This window comes from Crocodylus porosus, unplaced genomic scaffold (assembly GCF_001723895.1).
Source record: "Crocodylus porosus isolate Cpor-Errol unplaced genomic scaffold, CroPor_comp1, whole genome shotgun sequence".
Classification (NCBI taxonomy): domain Eukaryota; kingdom Metazoa; phylum Chordata; order Crocodylia; family Crocodylidae; genus Crocodylus; species Crocodylus porosus.
In genome coordinates, this window is record NW_017728948.1 from 60,811,266 (window position 1) to 60,821,228 (window position 9,963).

The 9,963-nt window shown below is 41.5% G+C and overlaps 1 long non-coding RNA gene across 1 annotated transcript in view; it reads right to left on the minus strand.

Annotated features, from left to right (window-relative positions):
* LOC109321937 overlaps nt 1–7,274 on the minus strand; it is a 12,444-nt gene extending 5,170 nt beyond the window's left edge. The window contains exons 1-2 of the long non-coding RNA XR_002104234.1: nt 7,159–7,274; nt 6,876–6,878 (exon numbers count right to left, since the gene is read on the minus strand). This is a non-coding gene — a long non-coding RNA (uncharacterized LOC109321937). The remainder of the gene's footprint in view (nt 1–6,875; nt 6,879–7,158) is intronic.
* Between the last annotated feature and the right edge of the window lie 2,689 nt (nt 7,275–9,963).

Sequence of the window (9,963 nt, forward strand, 5' to 3'; positions counted from 1 at the left end):
CAAACTCCTGCAAGACCGTTTCAGGCTGGACATAAGGAAGAATTTCTTTACTGTCCGAGCCCCCAAGGTCTGGAACAGTCTGCCAGCAGAGGTGGTTCAAGCACCTACGTTGAACACCTTCAAGAGTAAATTGGATGCTTATCTTGCTGGGATCCTATGAGCCCAGCTGACTTCCTGCCCTTTGGGCAGGGGTCTGGACTCGATGATCTCCTGAGGTCCCTTCCAGCCCTAATGTCTATGAAATGTCTATGAAATAAAGGCAGCCTGCCCTGGCTCTGCCACTTGCCACCACGTGCAGCTCCCAGAATTATCTGGAACTACATGCCACTAGGGAGCTGCACTTGCACAGGCCCTGAGCAACCAGAGGGCTTATCACCTGCTGCTGCGGCCATTGGCAGTGGAGGCTGTGCACCATGGGGCAGGCATGTGAGGGGTTTCCACTTTCCCCACTATCCCTCACACCCCATGCACTCACCTGCACACCCTGCCCACCTGAGCTCCACACTACTGCCATCTCACTGGGTGTGAGCCCCAGTTTCCATGCTCCCGCCTGTCCCAGCCCCACACTATTTGTTCCCACACAGTTGCAGCTTCCCTACCTGCTTCCCAGAGTGAGTACTACAGCAAGAAGACAAGGAGGAGCCACTGGAGGCTGGGGAAACCAAACAGGTCTCTTGGCAGCTGCAGCAGTGGCAGCAGTAGCACCCCCCACCCCCCAGAAGCTGTGCATGTTGGCTTGGGCTGGGCCCTCCAGCACATGAGGGTGGTAGCAAAGCATGTGAGCTGAGTGGTGTAAAATTAATTGGTAGGTGGCTGTGGGCCAAATGAAATTGCCTGGCAGGCTGCATCTGGTCCAAGGGGTATATTTTTCCCATCTCTGTACTAGACTAAAGTACTTTCTGTCTTTTAACTATTTGTGCCACATCTATTATGAGTTAAGATGGGTTGTATTCTGTTGCCGTTCCAGGCAGTGTACCTCAGGGTTGTGCTTTAGCCTTGGGCAGAGCTTGTTTTCTCTGCCTGATACAGGGCCAGCCCCACCCACTCACCTGTCACTGACCTGAGTTGATGACACCCTTTGATTCCAGCCCCACCTCCTTCCTCTGGCCAGCTGTGAGCCACAGCAGGGGTGGGGGGTCTCTCCCTGCTCATCTGCTATGTCCCCATGGTGCAATGCAGCACAGCTGGAGGGGGGGACATGAGGTGGGGACTGCGTGCCAGCTGGGGTCTCTCCCTGTAGTAGATCTGGCCCTGTGGTGCACTGCTGCATGGCCAAGGGGTTACAGGGGAAAGGGGTCTAGGCTCTGGGTCCCCATAGCGCACCACTGCCTGGCTGGATGCGCTGCACGGGAAGGGGATCTAGGCTTTCTGGCTGGGGTGGCAGCATACCATGGGGCCAGGGCTGCTGTGAGGACAGAACCCAGACCCCTTTCCCCCTGTGCTCCCCTGGCCAGGCAGCTCCCCCAGCCAGTCCAGGGGCACTGTGATGGAAAGGAGTCTGGGCTCTGTGTCCCAATAGCAGCCACAGCTCTGTAGCATATCACTGCCCAGCCAGGGGGAATGCTATAAGGAAGGGGTTTGATGTCTCTGCTACCCCAACCACTGCTGATGGTTGCTAGCTGGCAGTGGGGGCAGGGCTAGGGAGAGGGCTGCTCTGCCAGCCTCCTGGGAGGCATGTAGAAGCACCCTCAGTGGCCACCAGATGTCTGTTTGGTTCACTTGTGCTGTAACTTCTAGCACTTCAAGTAAAGCATGATAGTAAGAGTGCTTCCGTCGGGAGATTTTTGAACTTCTGTACTTAGCCTGAGGTCTTAAAATCTACTTTCCTTCAAATAGGAATGGAAAAATAATGATTTTTCACTGATATTTCAGTTTTTAATGGAACATTGATGCGCTGATGGATAAATTAATCACCAATCATTTCTTCCAACTGTTTAAAGATCCTTCATGTTAAAAATGAGTGAGTACTGTGTTTTTATTGCACTGTTTCTTAGTAGCACCTTCTCCAAAGCATCATTAGATTAATAACAACCTTTAAATATGTATTTAGAAACACATCATTCCACGTAATATCATTTTTTAATAAAAATATTGACTTATCAGTATGGTTAGAGTTCAGTTTTATATAAAAATTCATTCTAAAATACTACCTAAATTCTGAAATATATCAGTTTAAGGTATTCTTCTCTCATCTCTCACTACTCATGCAACTCGTATTCCAAAACACACATGGTAGAGTTACAGCAAATATAGACTACATGCAATAATATGTTTTTACCTACCCTAAGCCTGAGTGACAGGCTGTTTTTATTGCCTAATAACACAGACTTTTAAAATATGTATAAAAGTAGTTTTTATCTAATGTATAGCAAATACTTTGTACAGTAAAACACTTAGAAACACTAAAGGTGTGTGTACATGAGCATGGATCCTGCTCTGATGTGCTGTAATTACAGTGTATTGGAGCAGAATTAATTAATTGAGCCTAAGTGGAGCGTGGTAATTACCATGCTTTTCAGTGCTTCCAAATGGCAGTGGGGGCACTTGAATTAAAGCTCACCAAATAAGCTTTAGTTCAAGCAGCCCCACCACCATTTTGAACTGTGGGGACATTGATACACAAGACGCTGCAGCACTTTAATTAGACTACTCTACTCCCAGAGCTACTCTAATTAAAGTGCTTCCCCCCCAACTCCTGGAGCACATGTAAAAGTGCTCATATGCTCCAGACTTAAAACACCTGTTCTGTGACAGAGACTAGGATAATTATCATCAAGGTGAAAGGTGCAAAAGGAAAACATTTTCTCTCGTGTTAATGCAGAAGTGTCTCCTAATAGTAATCAAATGTCTTCCTGAAAAATAGTATCTCCTCCAAGAAAAAAAGAAAAGAGAACTGCTTCTCCGTATGGCTCTCCTTGTCCTTGTCATTATGTTATGAAAGAGTTCCTGCTTTCTTACCTGTATATAGTATATTTTTATAATCCTGGTCTTTTTCCTGTGAATACAAGAAAATGGTTCAATATTTATGGGTAAACATTATCAGGTGATTGCCTTGTTGAATACTGCTGATTTATAACCCCACAGTATTATGTGGTGGCAGGAATATAGCACTGTAGTTTTCCCTTGACTTGACTGGGTAGCCTGACTATATTAGGCCATCAAGGTTGTCAACCCAAGAAAAAAAATTACTGATAATCTGAAAACTTCTCACTAATACCCATTATTTTTACTGACATGTTTTTCAGAAAGTAAATGTCACCCATCTTCCACACCCTGGATTGCAGAAAAAATGGCCAGCCTCAAATTTAAATGGTTAAAACCAATCATAGTAAAAAAAGTTTGGTTGTCAGTAAACAGTTTGCAGATTGCCAGTTAACAAAAAATCCTGGGTTGGCAATCCTGCTTGAATGCAACAATGGTTTTACAATGTGCTGCCTACCTGCAATGCATGCAGTGTTACAGGTGGACAATGGGATGTAGCACCACATAGCTGAGGGGAGCAGGGGGAAAGAGGGCTATGGAGGTTTATGTGGGCCACAAAACCCTGACAGTTCTCTGAAGGTGCTGTGCTCCTAGTCAAACACGGATTGATGTCTGCCTATCCATCAACACAGCATCCAGCCTTCTTCAGAAGACTAATCTTCCATCAAGCTCAGTCACTTAGTCTTTTATGGATGACTCCTTTTTTATGGACTCTGTGGAAAGGAATTTTTAGCCTTCTCTTTTATAGATAGTTAGAAACTCTGAAAGCCATGCAATTTTTCTTTAGCTTTTTGTTCTTACTGTTTGTGGTCTGAATTATTAGTGACATCTCTTATCTATGTGACCCAAAGAAATCTGGTTTCCATTTTAGAAGCTGATTACCTGATCCAGATGGTGACATAGGTCTGATTAGGTAGATCATATTGAGGATGAGAATCTGTGGTGAAGAGTATATGTATATATATAAGTGCATTAAGAAATACAACATAGAAAAAAAGGAAAGACAGTGTTCAACTCTCTGTTGGCCTCCCACAAAAATCCAAATTAAACAAAACAATTTCTTACCACTTTTTAGTTAGATTCTAATGTGGAGACTGAAACTATTCTGTTTAAACTTCCCACATCCTTAATATCGTTCTTAGAAGCTCTCTCTCTCTCTCTCTCTGAAGGAGCATATTCCAGAATTGGCTATGGTCCAAGTCATCTTTTAAGTTACACTACCATGTTTCATCCTAACTATGTAATAATAGTAAAGTGAATGCCGAAAGCCATGCAACTAATATAACTCACAAAAAAACCCTTATTTTATTATCTTAGTTGCTCTGTATTAACCTGCCTGAATCATACTGAATTTATTTGAAGACAATGTCGATCTTAGTATAGATTTGAGGCTAGATTCTCAATTCTAAGGCTTAATGTTTGTTAGGCCTGAGGGTCTAGCCCAAAATCTATTAATTTAATGCTGTCTTGATTCTTCAACAAACTCATGCTTGTCAAAAATTAAGACAGTGTAAATTTCACCATTCTGCTCCATGTCTTTTGAGGCTGCTGAATCCAGAGGTGGTTCCTCAAGTTAACCTTGTAAAGGACCAACACTGCAAATAGGGATTGATTTAATGTCATAGTGTTTTGGCATCATTATCTTTCCTTCAACTACATAACGTACACAAGGAGCAGGGAAGACAATGGAGTAGAAATCTCTGCAACATGGATGGTTTCCTACATAATGGGCCAGATGTGACAGCTCTTCGAATGCATGCCATTACTGGTGGACTTCACTGGAGCACTGGGCTCAATTAGTATGAAGTTCATGTTTGACCAAGCATAAAAAAACTTATTTTTTTCCCTAAATATCACAGGGGCCCTTAGGGAGGCAGAGCCATTCTGAAATAATCTTATTGCTGGAGGGTTCCAGAAGTTTGTATGAATTTGGTGTTTCACAAAAGCACCTCAGTGTCTGTTTATCTCATGATAACTATATTATTTGGTTTATGACAGCATCTGTAAGTATAGGTTCTATGATAATATTGGATCTGACTCACTATCTTCCACACAGAATGGATAAAGTATTAGGAATTCAAATTATGCTATTTAGGGTATTTGTTGGTTTAACCTTCATATATTCCCATGGGGTAATTTCCTAACCCAGATGTATATTTTTTGCAGTATCTTAAAGTTAATTAATTATCAAAAATATTATTCTTAGGACATTGTCACTCTCACCGCAGTTCACAATATCCCCAAAGAACAGCCAGTTAACATGAATGGTTTGCCCTCTGTGGATGAAAAAATGCCCAGAGTAACGTGTTACCCAGGCACAAATGTGTTTTTGCACATGGCGTAAGAACTTTCCCAAGTCCATGTGAACACACTGGGGTAACTTGTTACCAATGCAATTTCTGTATAAATGACAGGCCTAGACCTGTTTGGCCACTTTGGGTGGATGCATTTTAAAAGTCAGCATTCTTTCATACCTCATTCATGTCCACTTCTGGTATCCATGGTAACTTATGGATGGCCATCCTCCACTCTGCTTTTGCAAAAGATGTGGTAATTCCTTTTTTCTAACCACTTTTCAGGCGGCAACATCATCAAAACACTGTGCCCTTTGCTAAAAAAACCCAAAAAACTTTTGTCACACCCAAATCCACCTCTGCTCTCTTTTCGCATGGCAGAACTCTGCCTCACCTGCCCCTTTCATAACATACAAACTAGTTTGCCCTGGCTTTGTTGGAAGTGAGGACAAGGAGCAAAGGGTCAGCAGAGAAGAAATAGAACAACATCATACTGCAATACAGTGTACACTATGGAGTCCCTTTTAATGGTAAGGGCTTGACAGCCACCATGCCCGTTTTACCTGCTGTCAGTAAGCCCCTATATTTGTGGTTTCCAAACAGCATCCACCCACATTTGGCTTGCCTGCAAAGGGTCAATGCTGGTCTCTGGCTTCTGTGCCCAGGAGGAGAGGGTGCTACCTGCACTGCCATAGGGCTGGACAGAATAGCTTCTGTGATAGCATAGGTGGACAGGCTTGTCTTTGAATGTTGTTTGTATGCATTCAGCAGTAATCAATATTTTCTTTTTTTTCTGCAGTCCAAGAAGAGAAGGCAACACATATTCAGTGCTGAAGCCTGTCTTGCACAGGTAGCTGAGGATTACAACAACACATTCATTGATGAAATCTCATCTCAAGGCAGTGAGGTTGCTGACTATGTGCCAGACATGCAAGATTGTTCAGAGTAAGAAGACCATATGTCTATGGAAGCTTCATCCAGCTCAGATGAGGAGGAGTTGGTGCCAGAAGGAAAAAGATGCCAACACTTCCAGTGGGAAAGGGAAGAGGACAAGCCCGGAGATGCTGTGGAAGACTGAGGAGAGCTACAGCAGGACGTGGATCAGAACTACTGTCACCACCCCCAGAAAATACCTTTAGAGGAAGGAATGGCAGAGTGTGGGAAAGACATCCACAGCTAATACATCATCAGAGAACAGCCAAGGACATAGTCCATGAAAGTGCTGGGCCAACAAGAGAAAGTAATAAAGAAACAGTGGTGGAAACATTCCACCTCTTTTTCTCACAAGATATTCTGACTGTTATCATAAGAGAGACAAACAGAAAGGCAAAAAGAAGATTTATGGAGTGGAATGATAGCAATCTTGAAAATAGAAATGAGTGGAAAAAGCTGGACGAAACAAAGCTGAAAGGCTACATTGGCCTCCTACTGCTGAGTGGTCTATACCATGGTGGTCACGAGGCACTGGAGGAGTTGTAGGAGCAACATAATAAGTATCCTTGCTTCCATGCCACCATGATTTTAAAATGATTCCATCAAATCATCAACTACCTGAGATTTGTCAACAAACTGACACATAAGGAAAGAAAAGCTGTGGACAAGCTTGCTGCCTTCAGAGATATTTGGACACAATTTGTGGAGCAGCTCAGGAAATGGTATATTCCACAATTTGATGAGCAGCTCATTGCGTTCAGAGGTCGTGTCCCTTCAGACAGCATATGCCCAACAAGCCTCCCAAATATGGCTTCAAAATTTGGTGGTGCTGTGATGTAGCAATGTCATTCCCCCTGTCTGGAGACAACTACCTGGGCAAGCAAGCAGAAGCTTCATACCAAGGTAATCTTGGTACCCAGATCATTGAAAAACTGGCTTATCCAGTCACCAATATTGTGGGTGACAGTTTCTTCACAAGTACTGACCTAGCAGAAAGACTGCTACAGCAGGACTTGACCTATTTGGGTACAATTTGGAAAAACAAGGCCAATATCCCAAATGAAATGCAAGTCAATTGAAGAAGGGAAACATTTTCATTCATTTTTGCTTTTGATGGGGATCTTACCCTAGTTTCCTATGTTCCAAAGAAGTCCAAAGTTCTGCTGTTGCTGTCAAGCTTGCACCATGACCTGTCAGTAGGCAGAGAGCAAAGAAAGCTGGACATCATCTATGACTACAATAAAAACAAAGGTGGGTTGGATAACCTTGACCACTTAGTCCGTATGACCACCTGCAGACAGAAAATCAACAGGTGGCCCATGACACTATTTTTCAATATGCTGAATGGGGCTGCCATTGCCAGCCTCATCATTTGGCTAGGCCACAACGCAAACTGGAAGCAAAGATCACATTTAAGAAGATGGAGCTTTTTTTGCAGGAGATTGGAAAACTGTTGATCTATGGACAAATAAAATAAAGAATGATGGATACATGTTATACATGTTATCTGTATAAGTCCATCAAGTCTGGTATAACTGCCCTAAATTAAAAATTGTTACAACTCACCCCAGTGGAACCTTATGGAAGCATGAGTGGACATTGTGCTTTTTGTCCAAGGACAGATGACCACAAAACCCAGAAATGATAAGAAGATTGTAAGCAATCTACTGTGTGCACTACAGTAAATCACTGCTGCTTTGTACAGAATGCAATATTTAGTTAACAGGAAATGTTTTTGGAAGTAATTGTTAATTTGAAAAAGGTAAACTGCAGACTTAGCAAATTGTTCATTCATGTTTTGAAACTCAAAGTTTAAATTTTGTCATGGTTCTAGTTAAATAATACTTTGGGTTCAAATCATCATTAATACTCTTTCAAACAATCGGTATATTTAATAAATAGTTTTTCGTACATTTATACTGTTGTCACTGGCTCCATTTTGTTCATGAGGGTGGGGTAACAAGTTACCCCATGAGACCAACAATGGTTACAGTTTCATGAGAATGGATGAAGGTGAATCTAATAAAATAAAAGACATATTTTTTGTATTTAATTTGCCTTCATAGCTTTATTTCTATGGTTTTGCTAAAATGGAAGAAGAAAGTTTTCAGCACCTCACAGGAAGTCTGTAGGTTGTTTGTTTGTTTGTTTGTTTATATGATTTATTTGCCACTCTTCTATTCTTCTATACAAGACTATATATATATATACACACACACACATATAAAGAAGCAATAAGATACAAAGATTCCACAAAAATGTAGAATAACTTCATGGCTTGTTCTAATCATGCCATTAATTGAATGTTTGGCCAAGTGCTCCCCTGTGGCTGGAAGCCTCACTAACCAGAATCAAACCCAATGCACTTTTGCTTTCCAGACTGTAATTGCAAATAAATAGATATAGACAATGACAGTGTTACATTATATGGAATCTAAATTATTCAACAACCCACATTCCATTGAAGATGGTGTTATTTAACAAACTAGGAAATCTATCCAAATTTGACACGTATTCCAAAATGCAAATAACACCCTTACTGCATCGTAAAATTTTCAAAAGCACACAGGAACGAAACATGAATATAGTATTGCTATTTTTCAACTGGGCATTTTGTATTCTTTGTGACACTGTAATACCGTTTCCCATGAAGAAACAGTTGCTATTTTATTTCAAGTTTCTTTTCTCTTTCTTTCCAGAAGACAAATTGACTTTGATAAGGACTTTCTAAGTAGTGCAATTGATTTCAAATACTGAAGATGACCTGCACACAAACTCCATTCCAAAATTTGGTTGTTCATAGCAGTGGGAATTCTTTCCTGTTTAAAGGATGATAAAATCTAAAATATGCTACACTTGAATTCAATTTTCAGCAGAATGAACAGCACAAGTAGGTCTAATACTACTATTGAAATATTTTGGGACAAAAACCTAACTTCACTGAAGTCAATGCAAAACTCACATCATATTAGACATGGTGACAAGAAGGAGAAGGGATTGTGTGAGATTTATCTGTGAAGTCTTTGATCAGGCAAAATTTCCACTGAAATCTATGATACTTCTTACTCACTATGTTCATGGTAAAAATAAAAACCCAAAACCAGATAAACTCAGAATTAAAATTTTTAGAGGAAAGATTTTTCTGGTTTGCTTGAAGAACGAATTCTATTTTTTATGTGCATTGTTCAGGAAATCCATCTTTTGTGTGGGTATCTTTAGCATGTGTGCATCTGACATGATGGTGAAAGTCTTCTGACCTCTGCATTAATAATAATGCAGAATACACTTTCCCCTTTAGAAAAAAAACAACCATTAAAAATACACACAAGTTCATCATGTCTCCCCCATTCCTCCCACTTCAAGGGCCCCTTGAAACATTACACTTAAGGTGTGATTAAGTGATTATGGCTTAAGTTATGACCCAACTACACACAAAACCAATAATGGTGTGATAAAAGAAGCGATAAGATACAAAGATTCCACAAAAATGTAGAATAACTTCATGGCTTGTTCTAATCATGCCATTAATTGAATGTTTGGCCAAGTGCTCCCCTGTGGCTGGAAGCCTCATTAACTAGTTGCGGCTAGCCACAAGGATGCACCACCTGCTGCCAAGCAGCCACAACCTGCTGCCAAGTTTGTAGCTGACAAAGCTCGCAGTGGTGGCAGTATTGTGAGCCACCCATACCCTCTGTTGTGAGCCTCCTTGGCTTTGGGACTCAGAGCAGAAGCAGTATCTTTGGGCATTTACATG